At 40.8% G+C, this 23,092-nt stretch overlaps 1 protein-coding gene across 6 annotated transcripts in view; it reads right to left on the minus strand.

The window, feature by feature from the left end:
• KLF12 (Kruppel like factor 12) overlaps positions 1 to 23,092 on the minus strand; it is a 245,102-nt gene that overhangs the window by 191,653 nt on the left and 30,357 nt on the right. The window contains exons 1-2 of one of the 6 annotated variants that reach the window (XM_017829996.1): positions 20,060 to 20,197; positions 19,378 to 19,450 (exon numbers count right to left, since the gene is read on the minus strand). The exons of the other annotated variants lie outside the window; for them this stretch is intronic. The gene's annotated coding sequence lies outside the window, so the exon portion shown is untranslated. Of the gene's footprint in view, positions 1 to 19,377; positions 19,451 to 20,059; positions 20,198 to 23,092 lie in introns of those variants that run through there. 6 annotated transcript variants of the gene reach the window in all.

The following is a 23,092-nucleotide window of genomic DNA, read 5'->3' on the forward strand; positions in this document are numbered from 1 at the left end:
TTCTTACAACTAAAACAAAAATCTTTTTAGTACAGTAAAACAACACATGAAAATGCAGACACTCTCAAGGTAACCACATGCAGAAGTTGTTATTACTATGTACAGACACTTACAAATACCTCTGATCTCTTGGGATTTGGTTATATCCAGTTAGTAACACCCAGAGACTCACCATAAATAATACCAGGATTTTTTTCTATTGCATACACAAGACCTTGCAAACAATTTTTTTTATTATTATTATAATTTGATCATACAATGTTAACACAGTTTTGGCAATAAGGATCTTGGCTATTTAGATATACTCTAATGGGTAATGGTCAGACAGAATGCTTCCCTCCTGTACTGTGTCATAGGGATGCACTGTCTGAAAAGGATATTAATAAATCCATTATCATAAGCATTCACTGACACAGAGCAATTATGTAACTTTTAATTATCTTCTATGTTATAGTCACATAAGACAGCAATGGTGTTAAAAGCAGTAACAAACATCAATACACACTTGTGAAAGACAAAGCCAGACTAACAGGAATGGAAAGGAAATAGCAGGAAGGAAAAAAAAAAAAAAAAAGAAAGTCTCAAATGCAGCTGAGAAGTAGAGAAGGAAAACGAATACATGTTTACTGCAATTCATCCTACTGCATTTGTGTTTTCTCTGCTCCTCAGTAATGGAAACATAGAAGTATTAATGATAGGACAGACCATCTAACTTACTGTCACCAAGGAAGACATCATCAAACCCTAGAGTGTAAAACTAGGGTTCTACACAATAGTGCTTTAAAAAGACTAACAGCTATCCAAGATACAGCAAATAGAAAAATAAATTTTACGTTTATTTTGCTTTGTTAACTTCTCTGTGTAAGTCTAATATTTTTAATGAAATTTTTTCATGGGAGTAGCAGATGATTCCAGCAACTGACTGCTCTTTCGCGCGCTCATTACTGACTTTAAAACAGGTGTATTTGTGAATTTTTGCTTGCTTGCTCACACTCTGGTGAGCCAGCTTTGTCATTTTTAGCGATTCCTTCCTGTGTGAACAAGTTTGAGCTCAGGGTTTTCTTTCACACGCCAACAGGAAACCCTGCCAAAGTCACAAACAGTGTGTGGGGAGAGGTACAAGAAAGTAGCATGACCAAAATTTCACATTACTTCACATTTAAAAAGAAAACCAAAAAATAAGATAATAGATGAGCAGTCTAGAAAAGGAAGGGTTAAAATTATTATCTAGAGCAAAGCAAAAAAACCCACTGTGATTTATCACATACATGAGATAAACTGTTCTTTACCTCCAACTATTGGACTACAAAGCAGCTGAAAAAGCAGCTAGACCACTGGCCTCACAATATATTCACCAGCCACTCAAAGCACTACTAACAGTCAATTTCTAGCTGCCAATACTGATAGGCCAGGACAGAGTTTCAGATGTGCAGGTGACAAAATTTGGGGAAGCAGTGAGCACACTCAAGGGCAGTGCTGCCATTCAGAGAGATCTCAGCAAGTTGGAGAAATGTTTTGGCAGGAACATTGTCAAATTCAGCAAAAGCAAATGGCAGGTCCTGCAGTTAGGGTGGAATAACCCCAGGCACCAGTACACGGTGGGGTCTGATGAGCTGAAAAGCAACTTGGCAGAAAAGGAGCTGGGGTCTGGATGGATGAAGAGTTGACCCTGAGCCAGAAATGGGGCGCTGTGGCAAAGGCCAGCAGCCTTCTGGACTACATTAGGAAAAGCATCACCAGTAGGTTGAGGAAGGTGATCCTTCCTCTCTGCTCAGCACTGATGAGACATCTGGAGTACTGGGTCCAGTGTTGTGCTTTCCAGTACAAAGCAGACAAACACAACAGGTAAGAGTCCAGGACAGGTCACCAAGCTGGTCAAGGGCAGGAGCACATGGTACTTGTGGCCAGGCTGTGAGAGTTGGAGCTGTTCAACCTAAAGAAGAGAAGGCTCGGCAGGGAACTTAGTGGTGTCTGCAACTCCTTAATACAGTGCAAAGACAAGAGAGCCTAACTCCTCTCAGAGGTGGGGAAGAACAAGACAGAAGGTAAAGGTCACGATTGCAGCAAGTGAAACCAGAAAAGAAGAAAGTTTTTATGATAAAGGTCATCAAAAACTGCAACAGATTGCCTAAAAGAGTCACTGAATCTCCATCCTTGGGGATGTTCAACACTTGAATACCCCATGGTCAGAGCATCATCACTGAATTCAGCCTTGCTTTGAGCAGGGACTGGATCAAATGAACTGCCTTCAGAGACACCCTCTAACCTATGTTAGTCTACCATTCTGAGGGGGTTTTTTCCTCTATATACAAGATTTCTCCAGTCATTAAGACTTTAGCAATACAGTTTTTGAGAGTATATTAAGATCCCATTCCAGTGACACAAATTTTTAAGACCCAGAGTTCAGGGGAGCTTCACACAAGTTTTAGCATTCTTAAAACTGTAAAGAAAAAATCCCTCCAAATTACATTTTCCTTCTAAGCTGCTCAAAAAGAAATGCAATTTGTCTTCAGAACACCTAATCATGAATACGCATACAAGTGTGTATGTAAAAATATATATTGTGTATTTATATGTATTTTATAACATATCTTGAAACCTCCAAATATTCATGGCATTCTGAAGAGGTAAAAAACACAGCAGTTTCATATTAAAGTACTATACCACAGAAACACAAATCACACAGTTAATTCTCACTGTTTATTGTTTATCTCACTGATATTTCAGCTTTTCCATAATACAGACTGTATTTTAAATCAGTGACAGTGTCGCGGGTTTCCTATACTTGTGATGCCAACTAGCGTAACAACAGCTATAGCCACATCTTATACAGACACCAGAAAAGTGACAGTATGTGTTCAGCCGAAAATAAAGACCTGCATTATCTAGGGGACTTCAGTAGCTCGGATCAACTGCTCTGTCAAAGACTTTGAGAACTTGCAAGATGTGAAAAGCGAAGTCATAATTCCACCCGTTTGGGTTTTTCTCTTCTATGCACACATGGTATGTTTATGTAAGCATGTATAATCCATCTGAGATATAAAATATATGCCAAAAGGAAATTTCAAGTTTCAGATTTTTATATACAAATGGAGAATACAAATCACATGACGAAGCAGAAGGAGGAACAGATTTCTGTAGTTTCCCATCATCTGTGATCAAAGCATCAGGACACATACATGATATTAATCACCCAGGACTCCACAGATTGCATCAGCAGAATTACATATGGAATTCACAATTATTATTATAATTTGATGCTAAAGTTAGACTCCACACAGTACCGAGGACTGGGAGGACGCACTCAGTTGCTTTTTCCCTTCAAAACTGGTGTAGCCTCAGATGATATTCTTTCTCCCTTCTAGAAAGATAACACAGTGTCCAGGTTGTGTGTCAGTTCCAAAATACTTAATAACACCACACTAAAACTGTGGTTCTCAGCAACATTGGTAGTATTTTTTTTTGCAATGGCATAACTCATTTCATATAAAACCAGAGAGAATGAACACAAAGCAGACTGTGGAAAATTTTGCCTGTATTTCAACCGTAAATCATGAAGGTCATGCTTGGTTTCGGGTTATGGGACATATCTATCCTTGGGAAATATCTCGAGGAGAGCAAAGTAGCTCTGCCTTGGTCCAGCTCACTACATGCACAGCACCTTTGGGCATCTATCCAAAGCAGCCACTGCCTTCAGCAATGGATGCTCACCAGCATGGCTCTCCATGAACTATGCCATCAGGTCCCCAAGGGCAAGCAACCATACCTAGGGTATGGATAATCAGCATTCAATGTTTTTGTATAAAGCAAGCAGCAGCTGAACAACTCGCAGTGGTGCTCAATGCAAAATAACAAATTCCCACAGAACCCTTCAAATATCCAGTTCTTTGTACCATAACCATCTGCATTGCAACAGTAATTGTAAAGACAAACACAATATTATTTTTTAAATTATCAGATCACATACCAACAAAAATATACAGCTCTGGAGAAAAAAAGAAAAAACCCTATACTGTCAAAGAAGAAAAAAAAAAAACAAACACAAAAGCAAAGCATCCTCTTTCTCAAAATATAGTCACAATACTTAGATGTTTTAACTTTTAACCCACATTCTTCAGGAGAGGGCTGGAAGGAGAGAGGATAAATACATGTCGCCTGAAACAGCTTAACAATCTAGATTCACTGTTACACTACTATTCGTAAAATACAAAGCCAGTTTCACTCTCATGGATTTTGAAGTGGAAAACACAGGCAATTCAAGTTAATTATTATATTGCTAAGTCATAACAGTATTAAGGGAGGTACGGCAAACACAGTTTTACATATTAGCTCTCACTGAAAAATCAGAGAAAAAATCTTTATGACACTTTAACTACACTGCATAAATATAGCCCAAGGCAGGGGCAAAAACACACGTCAGTCTAGGTCAGATTTTTAATATCAAATTTGTAACTAATCCCTCAAGATAATGAATCAGTAATGCTACAGACCTAGTGTTTCCTTCTTCTCATACACAAATAAGCTGACTCAATAGTGCAAGGTGCCCAGGACAGGCACTGAACTTGGGAACATGGGCTGTTTCAGAAGCCAGCAAAGGTTTACTCACTGTCTCCAAGCATCAGGTCCCTTATTAAAATCACTGCTGTGATGCAATTTACCCAAAAATAGGTTTTGACTGTGGCAGTAAAAGTTTCAAGACCTTGATATAGACTGAGATGTATCTAATAGATGAAAGCTGTAATTTAGGAAACTGTGACTTAAGTTTAATTATTTCTTTTGCTTCTTGCATGCAGGAGTGTAATGTCCTTTTAAGGAATAATCCAGAGCCAGCACAAGGTAGTACCCAACTGCTGCTGTTTTTCACGCTGTACCACCTAGGAAACCCTTTGTACACGCCAGCCACAGCTTCCTCCGTTTTAAAAAAGAGCAGCAACTCTACCAGAAGACAGTTGTGTTTCTGGCAAAGAGCACAATTCATCACAACAGAAGAACACATCTAAAAGCATGGTGAAACCAGGTCTTGCTTCCCCCATCTCCACTCTCAACTGATATCATCAACTCTTGGTTCACCACCTCTGATGTTCATCTGAATGCTTTGGAGAATTAAGGTCACCAAACGGGCAACTCTATAATCGACTTTTTTAAATAATTAGTTGTCAGCCAGATTAGTCAACTGAATCTGCTTGCCCAGAGGTCAAATCAGAACTGGAACCAACACACGGAAGGGAGTACAAATGAAAGGAGAAGGGGACATGGAGACCACTGCTTCTGTCACAGCAGGGTGCAGGGTTTGCTAAGTCTATCTCATCAAAACTGTATCTGGTGAACAAATGGGAGAACATGCAAACTGCTGTTACTGCAGAACTGAAAAGCTTTCCAGAACTTTCTACATTCCTCATTAATGGCATGAAATTTTTAAATAATGTAAGACGACAGTTTAGATTGGTGTAACAAGACATACATGTCATACAGACCATTAGCTCCCTTTTTTGGACAATATGCCATTTCTGTAATACAGCTGACTTCCTTGCAATACAGTACAATGTATCTTCTCCAGTCCTGTTAACTTGTTTTCTACAGGAAGTAGGTAATTTATAACTGAAGTGACTTTATTTTTGTTGAGATATCCTATGCTAAGTTTCTGCTCAGAACACATTTCTACAGCTGAGACTTATCAGTCCCTAATAACAGGGATTTCCAGTGGACATATTTAACTATAGACGGTAAAAGAAATATAGATTTTCAGTGACTTAATATTATCAAAAACCTTTATTGTAACAATATAAAAAGAAACGGATAGTTCAAGGTAAACCATTATCTACAATCACTTCCATAGATGTCCTATCTTTATGACTGCTGGCTGCAACCTTTTTAAGGTCCTTTCACTGACAGTGCTTATCTCAGCTTTATTTTAAAAGCTTTCTCTTTTCTTCCCCCATCTTTTTGCAATGAAGTACCCTTCAAACTACAAATCAAACTGCTTCATTTTGACTTTGTCCCAATGATTTTTTTCTACCAGCTATCTATGCATAATCCCAACTACCTTCTAATATCAGAACAACATAAACTCTGATGTTTGGAAGGCACAGTTACTCAGTTTGTGGAAGGTGGGCATTATTTGGCACACACAAACAAACATGAAGACCAGATCCAGTACACAGCAGTGTCCACACATTCCCCACCACAGTTTCAAGCTCACAAACATCTGATCCTTAAGCTCCAGCACTCAGAAGCCCATGATGGGGATTTTATGCAATGGAAGAGAGAAGCATCTCACAGAAGCATCAAAGCCTTCGCCCACACTTTTAAGAGCTGAACAGGATCAGCGAAGTCCTAATGCCCCAAAAAGAGGCTGATCTTAAACCCAAATCCTCTGTACAAGGTACCAGATCTGTGGTTCCCACATACAAAGAACAAACATTATTCACTTGAGAAGAGCTGACAATTTCAGTCTTCTAGGCTAAAACAAAGTAGCAATAACATGGGGTTGGCACCACTCTACACAGGCATCAGAAGATGCACAGAGGACTAAACTGCTCCTCCCAGGTCAGTGGGATTGATATTAGCTCCTCCCAGCCAGGAATAATAGATTTACTCTTCCAGAGGGCACTGAGAAGCATGGGACAGCATGACCAGTCACACACTTAAGGTGAAGGTGGTCCCACCTTCCCATATCCATTTCATGCATTTGGATATTTGCTGAAGAAAGTTGCTAAATTCCTCATTCAAGTCCAGCCCCATGCATACCTTGGATTACCACCACTGGCAGACACTAGGTGGCCTTGCCTTGCTCTGCAATTAGACCAGATCCTTCTCTGGAGCTCCAAAAACAGCCACTGGGGCAATAATTTCATCAGCAGTTCAGGATACACTGGTTTTCAGTAGAATTTAGGCAGTCACAAACTTTCACCCTGGAAGATGATGATGAACAGACCAAGCCCATTAGCCTTGCAACAAGGAATACAGCTGCGCAAGAGCAGAGTCATCTCCTCCAAGTCTTCCACTAACAGAAGAGAAACAAAGAGGAGGAGATGGCAAGTGGTGGCAGTTACCTTTAGGGACAGGAGGAACAGCAGCAGTATAACCTCTTCCCAGGAAAGAAAAAGGAAGGACAAAGTAAGGGAAAACAGCACTAAAAGGATAAACATGAGAAAGAGAACAAAGTAAAAAATAGTGGGCAAAAGGAGGAAGAACTGAGTGAGTTACAGAGAGAGGAAATACAAAAGAAATGGTGCACATTTCTATCGCTCTTTCGGTATGGAAAATTTTAAGTATTTTAAGAAACTTCCAAATAGTCCTCTGATGAAACAATGGCCTTTTAGCTGTTGTTTGTTGAGTGTAGTGGGGTTTTTTCCTGCTTCTACTATTACAGAAATGGTTGGATCAGAAAGCTGAGCGAGTTAACCACAATCAGGAAGTAAAATGAAGTTATCGAGACAAGCTGTATCTATTGATTTTAAATGTTTTTAAATAGCAAGAGCATCTTGCATATGCATACTCATGAGCAAGAGACCAGAATGGAAAGAGACACAAAAAGGTGCATGAGCCATAAAAAGAAACCATCAGACAAATATAAGACACTAGAACAAAGATGAGTCAGACATGGAAAAAGATGAAAAATGTGTTTAAAGAAACGACAGGATGAAAATATTCAGAAAAATACAAAATTTCAAGTTACTCAGCGGTAATGCTCGTGCTTTCCTTACTTCTACAATGTACGTATCTGGCAACGTCTTGTATTTATAAGCATAATAAAATGGTGACAGGACTCGTAAGAGTATTTTCATGATATCAAAATTTATAGCTATTCTGGATTTTAGCAAACCAGTGGCAAGACAGAAAAAGGAAGTAACCAGTAAATGCTCCAGCTCTGCAGAAGCATGGGAGCCTTCTTTCCATACAGGTTTCTGCTTTACTTGAAGGACAATTTTTTGAAAACACTAAGTTGTTGGCAACTACATCAACCTCAGTGGAAGGAGTCAAATCTTCAGCAAGAAAGATCCATACCATCCCAGAGATGTTGCTGCTTTCTCCAATCCCCACCTGACAGTGGCCAGTTAAAGCTCTGGATTGCTTTTAAAGCCTGGGGCTAGTTTTATTTTCTCCACTACTAACCTCAACTAGAAGTGGAGAGGCATTCTGGGTCATTCTGTATTTTCTGTTCTCCAGCTAGCAAGTATCTTGGTTTCTTCCAACTTCTTTGGCTGTTTTCCCATGCAGGTGCATATGTATATAATAATTACAAGAAATCCCTAAAAATGTTAGTCTGAGTATCCATGGAGAATTACAGTCAGACTCTATGATCTCAAAGGTCTTTTCCAACATAAACAACTATGATTCTTTTTTTTCCTCTGTTTGTCTCTCTTATCTTTCTTCAGTCCAGTGAAAAAAAAACTTTCAGAATGGTAACAAAACTTTTCCTCAAACTGCATGGCAAGGATTCTTCCTGCAATAACCCTTTCTCTTCAGATGCACCAGTTTCACTTCGTATCAGAAGTTGCAGGGATAAAAAACATGCACAGCCTCAAGAAACTGCCAAGGAAAAAACACAGGATTGAACTGCAATTCCCACCACTCTCCACGAAGCGACACAATGTGTAGACAACCACGAGTTTCAATCACACCTCCTCCTCCAAGCTCCACCGCTGAAGAAGATGCTTCCCACTGCTGCTGAAACTGCTCCAGCCAGTGGTTATCCTCCCTTCAGATCAGATATTCCCGTTAGGGAAGGATAACGCACTCAAATCCCAACATATCTGAGTATGTAGCAACCTATGATGAAGCAACGTTAGGGTATCAGGTTTTTGATGGAGCTCCTGGAACACAGGAACATGGTCTCACGTGGTAATTAATTTGTAATTTGTATGTTTCTTACTGGTTTAGTTCAAAAGTCTTGATGTACTAGCTTTAGAGACATTTTTAAGAGCATATTGGCCATTCAGACACATCCCATTGAAAACCAGAGTCACATTTATTTGTCTCAGTCATTCAGACAATTTGAAAAATCCTATCATTTACGTTATTTTTTGCCATCACGGTCTACGTCTGTCTCCCCCTAGTGTTAGACATCTAATCAAAGTACCCAGATGGGGACATAAGATAATGTAGACTCTCCCTACATACAATTTACATGGGGACAAGGCATCTCTAGAGGTAATCACAACCCACCCGAGACCTAGAAGGGCTTTTTAGCTTTCCCTTGACCACAGCAGGAACATTGTGCTGACTACACCTGAGCACAGTTCCTCCATCAGGTGTTAAATGAAATAAGCCCAGGTCACCTTCCCTTACTGTTGTATTTCATATCTATATACATACACTATACATATTCATGTATGAGTACATACAAATACATATATATACACATGTATGTACATACAGACACACATAAATAAATACAGGCACTTGAATATTCTTCAGCAGAACTGCATTTGGTACACTTGCACTCAAGTAGTAAGCTGCTCTTGCAAAGAAATTAACTGATACAAGTCAGGACAGTTATTTCTCCCATTTACCTTTACAGAACCTCTAAGCCTTTAGTGGGTGCGGGTGCTTCTCCCAACAGACTTTTAGTTTGGCATAGCTGGAGTTATACACAGCAGCAGAAACATTAATCCACTTAAGTCAAAAAATATATACTAGAAGAAATAGTTACCACAGATTGAAAAGAAATAGAGATGTGCAGTTTTGCAGATCACTCGTGAACTTGGTACTACCTTCCTAATGATCACTTCCGCTTGCTTTCCTGAGTTGCCAGTGGAGCCAAGACCTACCTAGTGCCTGCCTGCAAGCGAGCAGAGCGTTAGTAAAGAAAGTCTTTGCATCGGCGCGTGGGTTTGCCTCCTAGCTCCCGGGCAAGGGCATTTGCAAGGTAGCGTGGTTCTCACACAGTTAAAGCTAGTAGACATGTGTTTGGCAATGTGGAATCTAGCAACAGGAATCAGCCAAAAACACTGTTTTGCTTCTGTTTTTAACATCAAAAACTGGCACTCTGCCCTGCCATTACAGCAGGCTGCACCAAGATGAGACAAGAGGGTCCTTTGCATCCCACCTGGCTCTGTCCATTCACGTCATATTTACTAGACCTCATGGAGATAGTACTGCAAAGTCAAGTTCTGTATTTCTACTTAAAATATCGGTTATGTTTTTGTGGGGCACTCACACCATCAGGTAGCCAGATGGAATCACAGTCTGTTAAAAAGAAACAAACAGAGATCAATAACTACAGTCTGATTTGTGTGCTTTAAATATTGTCAAAACATGCACCAGGAAAAGGCTGGTGGACTTCACAGCCCACAAAGCCTGACGCACTCCAATACTTCATACAGGGAGCTAGTATCCACAAGAGTTAACTACGGAGTGTCTGCATGTAGATAAGACACATAAATAAATAAATAAGGATAGGGAGCATTTCACATTCTTTCAAACATTTATATTTAATGATCTCTATACAACACAGTCTACAGTTCTCCCAATAACAGAGCTGTGCAACATGTGAATGAGAACAGGAATGCATGAACTCTGAGATCAACCCCTAACTCTTCTGGCTTTAAATTGAAAATAACAGTCCCTTCCCTATTGATTTTCTCCCTCCTCTTTCATTTGTGAAAAATTGATTTTCCTCAGCTGTATTTGCTGAAGTGTCCATACCTGCAGCTCACTGCTTGCTTTAATCTTTGTATTTGTTCATCCATACTTCCAGTAAGCCATGTCAAATAAGCACCTGAGAGCCCCAGTCCCACACTCGCCGGTGGTCTGATCAAGTCTCAGACACCCTATTCCTCACACGTTATGACTAAAAGATGAGGAGGCTGCTCCTGCCTTCCCAGAGGATGCTCAGAGGCCACTCCTGCAGCCAGAGACCCTCAGGACAAAGCCTGTGTATTTTTGCAAAAGGACATCTCAGAGCGGCACAAACACCTGAGAAAGATGCAACAGGAGCTCACACTCCCCCAAGCAGCTTCTGAGAAGGCAGCAGAGTAATAACCTCAGGAAACCTGGCACAAAAAATAAAAGGGAAACCCATGAAGAAGAGAGAATTTTAGGAGATCAAGATGAAATGACAGAAAGTACTCACACAATAAAGCCCTCACCACGGCTACTGCCCGTTCCTCTCCTCTCTGCTGGATTTAACAAATGAAACAACACCATATTTTGCCAACTTACTCGGTTCCTCTGAAGACAGCTGGACTAGCTGGAAAAATGCCAGACGCCAGTCCTTCAAATCCTGTGGCTATACAACTTCAAAATTGTAGCATACATGTAAAATTTTAAAAAAAAGTTCGACTGAAAATTTTCCAGTGAGAATGATGTGGATATTGATCAAATAATAATTTAAAAACAGTAATAATTGAGCCTAAATCTATAGTTCTTATGAAACATTAATATTTTAGCCCTGAATCCTTTCTACAAAAAATTGGACCTCTTAATTCTCAATCCAGGCCAGGCTGTGCAGCAGCATTTATGACGTGCACACATGTCCGCTCGGAACACATATGGCTTATTTCACTTTTGATCTGAACTAAGACTTGCAGATGTGAGAGGCATTAATCCACTCAGGCAATCAATCTCTTTTGCACTAGAAAAACCTGCACGTAGCATACAAAATTTCTGTGTAATTTGCATGTAATAGGTAACTGAATTTTAAAGTACTTTTAAGGAAATTTAAGGTAACTAGCCATGCTGCAAGCCTATGCATTTGAAATCCTCAAATATATTCCTATTCCAGTATCCTTTGAGCATTAACTGTTTGGGGTTTGACTTAAGTCCAATTGTTTTAAACCCTTCATGACAGTTATTCTCTTTTCCTAGCCCTTTGGTCCAAGGCACAAATAACACACGAATTACGGTGTAGGCAAACAATTATACAGTTCTACGGCTCATTTATCGAACTGACAAGAAAGTCTAAGTGATCAGGACACAATAAACAAGATACACAAATTATAAAACACATCTAAAGCTCTAATTCATCATCATGGCGAGGCTTCGCAAACGAAGATTTGGGAAGGCTCTATCCACATTTGCTACAGGCACCCTGGTGGCTTATGAGGCCAATACGTGACAGACATATCCGATTGCAAAAGGCACAACAGAAAGACTCCTTAGATGGTGTATTCTGCAATACACGGTTCTTTCTGCGTTGCCTTTTCTCCTCGAGAGTGATCCTGCGTGTGTTCTCGAAGGAGACAGCAGCGTTATAGATGGTCTGTCTCCAGGCCTCCCGATTGGAGGCCAGAGTAGACCAGTTATGGTGATCAATATGGCCAAGGCTGAGATGTTGTTTCAGGGAGTCCTTGTATCTTTTCTTCGGGGCTCCTCTCATGCGGCAGCCAGTGGCAAGTTCACCATAGAGCAGGATCTTAGGGAGGCGGTGGTCCTTCATCCTTGAGACGTGCCCTGCCCATCGCAGCTGCGTTCTCAGTAACATGGCCTCAATACTTGTGACAGCGGCTTGCTCTAGAACAGATGTATTGGTCACATAATCTGACCAGTGGATGTTTAAGATTGAACGGAGGCAGCGTTGATGGAAGTGCTCTAGGAGACGTAGGTGGTGGCGGTAGATGACCCATGATTCGGAACCATATAAGAGAGTAGACAACACTATGCTCTAATTATCTATTTATTATAAGGCGACACACCCTGCTTGTAAGCTGTGGGAAAACTAAAGAATGAAATTCACTGACCCTCCAGGTCCCAAAAGGGACAGAGCCCCAGGTGAGGGGATCCGGGGCAATGGTCCTCTGTAAGGTTTCATCCTGAATGGACAGCATGCAAATGGCATGTAGCACTGTGACTCCCACAGTGACATCCTCCGAAACAAGCAAGGGGCGATTCATTTTTTTATATAGCTACATTCTATTTGGTTGATCGTTTACACAGCAGTAATTCCCAAGGAAAAAACCAAAGCACAAGTTCTGCCACAATATTATTCATTAAAAAACGGAAGCATCTCACCCTGTGCAGAGATGAATGATTCATCTTTGTGCCCTGAGGAATATCCAGGCCAAAAAAGGATGCCAGATAAAGAGACAATCATTCCACAAACCAAGTGCAGAGTAAATAAATAAAATGAGACCTCCTACCTTTCTCAGAAGGGGAAGAAGCATTTTTAAGTGAATTTGCATATGCTCTAAACTTCAGAAAATTTAGTGGGCAACAAATCTTTTGCCAAAGCAGCAACCGAGAACAAGAGTTATACCACAGAACCACAAAGTCTGCAGCAAAACAAGCTATCTTCTACTACTCTTCAAGCTGATCAGCTTTACTCCACATAACCTCCAAATGCCAAACTATCCTAATTAGTTTAGTGACCCTAAGTTTCAAATATAGTCAAAAGAAGAGACAGAAAAGCTGAACTGCCCTGCAGATGTATCCCTCTCTGGAGACACCTTACAACACGGAGGCCAACTCTCTACCAGCACGTTGGCTGGGACTATCAGCTTATCCTGGTTCTCAGGAGAGCAATGGTGCACATAAACCAGGCTGCTTCTGGAGGAAGCTACACCAGAAGCCCCTCTGCAGCTGCACAAAGTGTACTCCAACCCTCAAGAGGTCATAAGGTCCTGTAATAACAACTGCTCCCATCTTTTCCATCTGTTTCGGCTTGTCTAGACATGGCCTCCAGCACACAGTTAGGTGAAACAAGTCTAAATCTGGTAATTTCAAGGCTCTGTAATTCTGTACTTCAAATCCCTTTTAAAATAAAGTCACATTGCATGACATAACACATGTTTCTTTAATATTACCAGATCAGTATCTGTTGCATATTTGATGGTTCCCTTTACTCTCCTTGACTCCTGCTGCTTCTTTGAACCACTCTCCCTTATTTTCCGGTTCTTATTCATCACCTCCCAGCACTGAAGTATTTATTGAGTCCTCTAGTAGTGGCTGAGAATAAAAAGAACCACAACTAATGTATGATGACTTCTGAAAGCCAGAAGATAAAATACATCAAGAGCAAGTTCTAAGCTGCTCTCAAAAGAATCATTTTGAATTTTAAAAATCCTTCTCTTCTAGATACTATCCTACATTGCTAAAATATTTTTAAAATATGAAGCATTAAATATATATATTTTTATATATTTATATATTATATTATATAAATATTGTATTTGATATTTATATAACAAAGATATAAAGTGTGCATGAGACCACCTTCATGCAATAATCTCCAAATTTAGTTAATTTCCAAAGCAATAATTTCCAGAGCATCAACAGTTCAAATGGTTAAAGCCCACAGCAAGGTGCAGAACAGTTGAGCAGTTCAGCAGCTTTCTATAAGAAGCCTGCCACAGAAGGAAGAACGTATTGCTAGCTTTCCAGGTTCTTGTCCTCAATCAAAAATGCAGCTTCAGACTTCTTCCAGCTGAAAACTGAGCTGCTTTGAAATCAAAACAAATGCCACTGTCTTGACAAATACAACTAAATCCAGGAAATGCTTTGGCATTAAGAAGGCAAATCTTTGTCACAGAAATTTTAGATGATTATTCTGTAAGGGGTTTCACAATTGCAGAGACCAACGTATTAAGAAGAAAGCCTCTTTTACAATATGCTGGTGCTTTTTCTTGGTGTTTGCATGTTCCTAAATAAGAAAAAAATGTATGAGTTTCAAACAGGGTTACATGCATTGTTAGTATATTTAAAATGTTTGCCCCGGGCAGGAAAAGAGATCAAGCAGTTATAGAACAATCTCAAGTCTGCCAACCATAAAGAAAGCAAAATATAAAAGGTACAAGTATATTTAAACAAATAGAATTATTGCAGGTCCTTTGTTCTACAGTATCTGAGCATCTTCCAAAAAGACATAAAGAAACATAACAAACGTGTTATCTTAAGCTCAGTCTCTCAAATCTTTCCTGGGAAAAAACATGTGCGCACTGCAGTGTTTGGGTGATTTGGAGTTATTTCATTCATTCTTCCCTCATATGCGTCTGCACATTTGTTTATCCTTAGTCATGAGAACATGGATGATTTGAGAATGACCTCGGGGAAGAGGGATGAAGCAGCAAGGCCAAGAAGAGTCTGAGCATCATTAAGGAAATAGATGGTCTGTAACAAGAAACTGAGAAAAGTCAAAGAGGAGGATAAAAGCAAGCTACCACTCACCTTATCCAAGATGTCTTGCTGTATAAAAATTAACACATGCTATGCGCATCTTCAATTTTCTAAATGGCTAGGAAAAAGGCATTTGGGGAGATCCGGTTTTTCCAGGCTGTTCTAAAAGTTTTAAGGTATAGTTTCCTGAACACACTCATTTCATTTCAATCCAATCATTTCTCACCATAAAAGCAGTTTCCCCTATTTTTTTCATTAGTACTTTAAGGCAATCACAACCCAAGTATCTGGAAATATAGCTCTGAGCTTCTATACTGTTTTCCACAAACTGCAAAAGGAATTTTCTGCCTCCTTCCTGTGTTCTTGCCATGCCCAAATTCCACTCTTCAGGATCTGTAAACCAACAAAAAAGTCAAGAAGGCTTTTGCTACAACCCCACCACATTCAAAACAGGAAACAGCCCCAAACAGGAAGACGCAACTGCAATTTATTTGGTAACAAACACCAGGCACCACCTACGAGGGTCATTCAGGCTTCATTTTGTCTTTCAGGAAAAGCAGATAATTTTAAAATAACACAACTGTTAACTGGCTATCATATCACAGACCCAAACACTGAGAAAGGAGATATTTATGGTCACCAAGCAATATAAAGTTCAGTGCCCCTGTCTTCAGAGCAGAAGATACTCCAAAAGGAAAGTGGGAAATGTGATTCATGACAGGGTGTTAAATTGGACAGTCTTAACCCCAGAGTCACACAAGCACCTCCATCCTAACTCTCCTGCGGTCACTTCAGAACGAAGCACCTACCATTCAGCATCAGAGTTCCCACACTTGGGCTGTGCCTGGAAAACAGAATCTGGCTTGGAAAAAGACAAAGATTAGAGCTTTCTGCCCAATCCTGAAGCATAGGAAGAAGCAGAAAGGTAACTGTGTCCAGAACTAAATTAATTCTTTTCAATCATGACTGTCACCATCACCACCAAAACACCTTTGAAGATCCTCCCCAAAGGAAGCTTTCATTACTGGTATTTCTATCTGTCTTCAGACCATCTACTCTTCAATTTGGCAAAGGGATGGCACCTTTCACATTCACTTACAGGCTCTTAAGGTAGAGCATTACTTCTGCCCTCAGACTTCAGGGCAGGTAGGAGAAGTCACTCTGGACATGCAAAAATCAAATCTCAGTCTATCAGCCCGTTTTTAAGTTCTAGATCTCTGAGCCCAAACCCAAACAATCCTTGAATGCTTTCTGAAGCTAAATACCCAAATGGAAAGCTCTGGACAAGTAGTCTCAACTTTGTCAGTTGCTGGAGCCTACAGTCAAAAATCCAAACCCCAAGAACATTAAAAAATAAAACAAAACCCACACGGTCAGTCAGGATTTTCAGAAGATGCTGGGTTTCTCAGATGTTAATGTTATGCATCCACCTGGAGGTGCCTTAAAGTAGTCAGATTTTACGCAAGCTATTGCTCTCAAAGCTCATCTTTAAGGCTGGGAAGCACATCATCAAGAAATCTTAAAGACTCCTGTGGCTTTCAGAAGGTTTGGGAGTCAATGCAAAATGGTACTCTGAACTTTAATTCAGACATTACAAGACTAAATTGTTGTAATAGATTTTATGGTATCACAGCCCCCTAAATATTTGCATTGCTTTGCAATATCAAAGTTTTCCAACCCAGCAGCTTCAGATCTGTACTACAGGGGAGCAAAAGAAAAAAAAAAAAAACAAACTCAAACATGGTTTTGGGCACTTCCGGTGTCAGGTAAATTTACAAACACAAGAAGGCAGCTAGAAACTGTTCAGTGAACTCTCCAAAAGACAAAACACAAGCCAGCTGCAAAATTCATTTCTTAGCACACAAATTACAATGATCCCCGCTGTTCAGAAGACGCCTAGGCATGAGTGATTTGCACTGTGCTCTACAGTAAACAGAGGTCCGGGCAAATTCAGCACGTCCAAAGTACAAAGCTCCTATGGAAAACGTGTTGCCAATAACAGTCTCTTAATGTGAGAAGAACTCCAGTAATTCAAGTAATTTTTCTAATCACAAAAGGAAAGGTATCAAAGAGGAAGAGAAAGGGGTTCTTACACATGCTGGTCCCCAGAGACTTATTACACGATAAGTCAAAAAGCCACATAAACAACGTATATAAGGGAATTTCACATTCTCTGCAAAGCTGTCATCAGCTCGGTAACACATCAAGACATTTTATGAATGTGACAGCTACATTTAACCAAGTCATCAGTAATATAGACCACCCATAACTACAGGTTATGTGTGAACACTGGGCAAGAGCAAGGTACAATGTAAAAAGAAGCTAATCTAGTTACTCAGTTACAAAATGAGGTGTAGATCAGACAGATTCGATCTCTTTGTACCTCCCTCCCCACTGAAGGGGATTTATCTTGCACGTAACCCTCAGGCCGTGCTTATAATTCAAACCCAGCAGTGACCAAACCAAGCACAGGTCTGCACTTCCCTGACCCCTAAGGAAGCACGTAACACCAGTGAAGTTCAGAACTAACTGTTTGCTAAGTTTTCTCAAACTCCCCTCCAACATAAAACACCAAAAAACACCAAATAAGAACAAAACCATAAATGTGCAGCAACTTACCCTGCGCTCCCCCCACCCCATGCTTTCCCTTCGACACTGATTTCACACACTGTGCTTATGCAATTCATCAGCTGAGCTCGTGGCAGGTTAGCAAAGGGTGGCGGGGCAGGCTGCCCTTTTTCTGACTCCCTGGGAGGGGCAAGCAGAGCCAGGAGAGATGCCACAGGTGTAGCAGAAGCAGCACTACGCACTGAGTTTTGGCACCCAGGTACCCAGCCCTACAGATCAAGGCAAGCCCAGCTGAGAGATACGAAATGAAAGCGATCTCATAGAATTCATACTTACATGGAAGAAACAAAAGGCAGGACTGAACCTAGTACCAGAAAGGCCAGAATCCTTTTAAGCATTCACAGTAACACACCAGAAAAAGATACCCAAGACTAGAAAGAGTAAAGATATTAACAGACTGCAGAATGAAAAGCCAACAAAGAAAGCAAAACTTCTTTCAAAAGCTGATTAATATCACCTCTTATGTGGAATAATATAGCAGGTTAAAAGCAAAATCCATGCCTCCATCATGGTAGAGAAACAGATTTGCAGTAGAAAAACTTGGCTAAAAACCCTTAATTTATCTTTGGCAATTTAAACCATTTTCACATAAATGATGTTGAGAAGGCAAAACTGACACTTTGTTTCACAATAACATCAGCCAAAAATCCTGGCTCATATGCCTCATTTGTTTTCATAGCCAAAGACTGCGAAATTCACGTCTGATGCTTTATGCATAAATATAATCTACCTACAGTGCAAAACACACATCACATTGATTTGTGTAACTTCCAGGGTTTTCCATTCACTTAAGACAGAAAAATACATCCCTTGTACAAAATAAAAATTACTGCAAAACTTGGAGTTTGTTTAACAGTTTCAGTCTAAATTCCAAGTCAGGTTGCAAGTGAGATGTATTTGTACAGCAGTCAAATTATTAAGACATTATTTCAACAGAGTTGGGCTAATGCAGCCTATCATTTTCAGAAAGCATTTTAAAACAAAAACAAACCCATCTGATTCCTGCAAAAGACCAAAACCACTGACAGGAGATGCCTTTTAATCTAATAAAACGAGCAGCAGTCTGTAAGGAGTCCATCCTCTTCAAGTCTACTGAAATAAACCAAAACTACGGTGGTCCTCCCTTTTCCCCACTCCTCCCCCACATTAATTTAATTGGTGTTTTGGAATTATTTGATCTTTGATCCTTTTCTGTCTTACAGCAACCATTACAGATGCAGAAACAAAAATTTTTATTGTTATTGGGAGACAGAACTCATGTCTCCTTCACAAGGTGTCTCCTGCTGGTATCTCCATTTTTATTTTTTAACCCAAGCTTTCAGCAGCCATTCCTGCTATTCATAATGAAAGCCACAGTGGAATCTTTCAAGACCACTGGCAGTTGTGGTTACTCCACTTCTTACAAACACAGCGGCTTCCCACCGAGGCTCCCATGCTACATCAGGTTGAATCATGACATCCCTCACCATTGTGACCCCCGAATGCAGTCATGCCACAACTCTGTCTAGTTCCATGAACTACATGTTGCAGTGAGATAGCACTTCTGTGCCTATGTCCAAAACATCCTGCCTCTTCCCTAAGCCAGATGAGAGGCTGCCAGCATGCTCCTTCAGGCCACCTACAGTTAATCACATTTTCATGTCTCAGAAATAACAGTTTTCACTAATTGCCTGCAATATGAAGTTCATGGTACACCTTTAAAATATGCTGTGGTGGCAAATATGTAATCCTCAAGGCAAGCTCCTATGCGTCATTCACTCTTCTAAACCTGCAGATACAAACATAGGAAATAAAGCTCTTAGATTAAGTGGACAATAAAGAACAAAAGCAACTTCTTTCTAACTAGGTGAAAAGAGGTGAATTAAAAGAACAAGCAGAGCATCTTATCCCTCTTTAGTGATCCTGTAGCAGATACATTGCACAGCAGGACATTAAATGTGTTTTCCTATATACTGATAAATTATAAATGATGTGTGTTCTACTTCTGGGTAGCACCACTTTTCTGATCATCTCCTGCACAATTGAGTCAGCTAACAGCAGCCTTGGCATTTCTGACCTCTACTTCAGAAAAAAAATTTCCATTTTGCCGTTTAAATCAAGGACCCTGCCTTCAGCCCCTGATGGCCACACTTTCACCTACCCCCAGCAACCCAGTCAGTCACAGTAGCTTGACACTGAGTCACATGCATGTGTGGCTGAGACCAGTTTTTTTTAGATGACAAATGTTGAGGTGCCCCTTCAATATTTCCAGCTGAGAAGTTTACAGCCCCTTCAGATCATCTATCAGAACCTCACTAGGGTTGAAATGAGGATGCTGTCAATGAGGAAGAAAAAATTTCTGCTGCTCAGGGAGCAAAGGAAGGAAAAATAAACCCACCCTCTCCGCTCTCCCTCACTTGCTTGTGTGCCTACACCTCCAGCTGTCTCAGTGCACTGTGTCAGTGGATGAAAACAGATGGGCTTGACAACTTTGCTGGCTCTCTCAAAGAGGTCAGTTGGCAGAAGCAGCAGTCCTGTTCCAGGTAGAAAAGGAGAGTTTATTATTTTCTGTACCCCAACTCTGAATGTTCACTTTCATTTTGACTGCATGGGAAAAAAAAAGAAAAAAAATTCTCTTTCAAACACAAAATCTGAAAAATTGACACATCTGTCCACTCCTGGCAAGTAGGAAAACTTCACCTGTGTAATCTGGTTCTGCAGAAGCTAATCTTCCCTATGAGAACTAAGACAACCTAAAAGTTACGACTGCAGAGATACCCTTAAAAATACAAGCAAGTGGACAGCAAAGCAATAAGCTACAAAAATGCTCCCAGTGCTGCTGTTCTAAGTCCACTTCAGAACAAAAGCATTCCTGTCCAGAAAACCTGGGGACAAACCCCAAACTGACAAGCAAGCCTAAATTCCACACTGTTGCTATTCTGCCATAACTTTAGGAGACTCTGGAGATGCTGACTAACAAGAGATGTAAAAAGCTATGGGGGCACACAAAAATCCAACAGGACAGTAAAGAAAAGCCTGCAAGAGTGAAAGCATCCAAAGCACCTCTGATCCGACCAGGAGCTGGAGGAAGTGGAGGTTCAGCCTGCTTAACAGTGCAAAATAATCAAGATTACCTAAGTTAAATAAACTTTCTTAAATAAACTTAAATGCATATCAGCAAGTTCTTTATAAGGACATCTGTAATGGCAAGCCTGCTCCAACAAGATGGTAAATCACTGGGGGATATTTTACAATCAGTGCTTTTGCATCTCAATGCACAAATCAGCACAGAGTGCAAGTGCCTATGACACATCACAACTCCACAGCCCTGCCTCCAGACTGAGCCTAAAGAGCAGTTCAGACTGAGCCTAAAGAGCAGTGTTGCCACAACTGCATCTACCCAAGCTCGCAGAGCTGTGTTTCAGAGGACTTCAGCACCTCACTTGTGCATCTCGAGACGCAGAGGAGCAACCTGAAATTGCACTTACTGATGAGGTAACACAGTCAACATGCTTTTTTGGCCCATGACCACTCCACATCTTTTCAGGATCAAATATACCAAGGACATGAGTCACCCATGTAAGGTGTTAACCTGAGCCCAGGTGTGATGATGCAGACAGAAAGCATCACTGCTCTGGCAATGGTCATGGAATCAATACTAAAGGAGGTTTCATAAGACAAAAAGGTTTGTACTGAATGTATGTGAGAAATCTAAGTTAACGCTCTCAGTACCAAACAGATCATCTTCCAAATCATCTCTCCACTTCAGATGCTTCAGAGATATCGCTAAAGCTGCTATGTATTGGAGCCTATTTCTCATTCCAAGTCAAAATGACCAAGAAGTTTTCTGAAGTTTTAACTCATGATGTTCAGAAATAAATTCAGAGATGACTGGTTTGAATAGACACCATGAAATAGGAAGGAACTGGACAAATTCCTTCCTAGTCTTAAGAGCAGCTGTGACATTCATGCCTGAAAGTCATCAGGACAGCACCATGGCAGGGTAACCTGGTCACCTATCTCATGGCTGCATAGACTGAAAAGGACCCTTCCCAAGAAGGGGCTCCTAAGGAAATATTCCTACTTTTAACAAAACAACCATTACTTACTGTCCTAGTTAGGACAGTTGAGACCAGTTCATCATGGTATGGGTGTAACCCAAAACTGTGTATTTTATAGCCTTCCATGCCATCTCCCAGAAATTGTTAGCAGTAGAAGCCTGTAGATGTTCCAGTCCTCATACCCTTTTATGGAATTCCCCGCTCTGAGGGAAGGACTGAGTATCCTCATACCCTTTTATGGAATTCCCTGCTCTGAGGGAAGGACTGAGCATCCTCATACCCTTTTATGGAATTCCCTGCTCTGAGGGAAGGACTGAGCATTCCTGCCTGAACTGGAGAATATATAAACTTGGAGTTTTGGAACCTTTTTACCACTCGTGGGATCCAGAGGAGGACTACAGCTCACCGCTCTCAGTCAGACTAAGACCACCACCCTCGACTGGACTGCAATCACCATTTTGACCGGACTGCAACAGCTCTCCCACCAGCAGGTTTTTCCACTCTCCCTTTACTTTGGACTCGGGGGGGGCCCAGGGAACACCGTTTTGTTCATGTCCCAGGGTGCTGGGTTGTACATTTGGGTTTTTGTGGATTGAAGCCGGTTGTTTGTCTGTATAATCATACTTGTTGTGTTGTTTTATTAAATTGTTATTCTGACTTGTGGTCTCTCTTTTGAGTTGAGTTCAATTCCCCTGCTGGTTTACCTTTAAACCAGCACACTTACTCTAATGCTTTAGGGCTACCCTGGGAGAGCAGTCTTCTGCACAACTGCTGACTTCTGTGAATGCTTTCAGAGATTGCACCTTTTCTGTAAATACTTCTTAGAGTTTTGTACCACAAAAGAAACTAATCCCCAGCTGAAAGCCCAATACCATTGGTAGAATTTTCTACAGTCATTCACTCGGTAGGTTATTGCAGGTGGGAACTGCTCAGTCAGGATGACCAGAGCCCGGAACAACAGAACTGCTCAGATGTCTCCAGCCATGCAGGTTGTCAAGTGTGACACAGGACCACTTCAAGTCTAAGGTGAAGCAAGCTTTTTACATCACCTAGGAACCATTACTAAAAGAACACGGCAAAGATGCTGGGAACTGCCCACTAAGCAGTCATTGCCGCCGAAATGGCTCACTGGCACAAATTATACAATCCCAGCAGGACACTGCAACTAGGGCACTGAATGCTGAGCTACTGGCCAGAGAAGCAAGTAACATTTCTTCTGAAGGCACAAAGGCTGTGCTGGAGATGCATCAACCTCCTAGCAAAGGAAAGAGGTCAACAACAAGATTCACAAGCCTTTCACTGCAGGGAAGAGAGCAGCAGAAGCAGCAGCTGGGAAGCAACCCAGCTGCACCAAGTGAGAGTGCACAGGA

This window comes from Lepidothrix coronata, unplaced genomic scaffold (genome assembly GCF_001604755.1).
Source record: "Lepidothrix coronata isolate B3197 unplaced genomic scaffold, Lepidothrix_coronata-1.0 Scaffold172, whole genome shotgun sequence".
NCBI classification, from domain to species: Eukaryota; Metazoa; Chordata; class Aves; order Passeriformes; family Pipridae; genus Lepidothrix; species Lepidothrix coronata.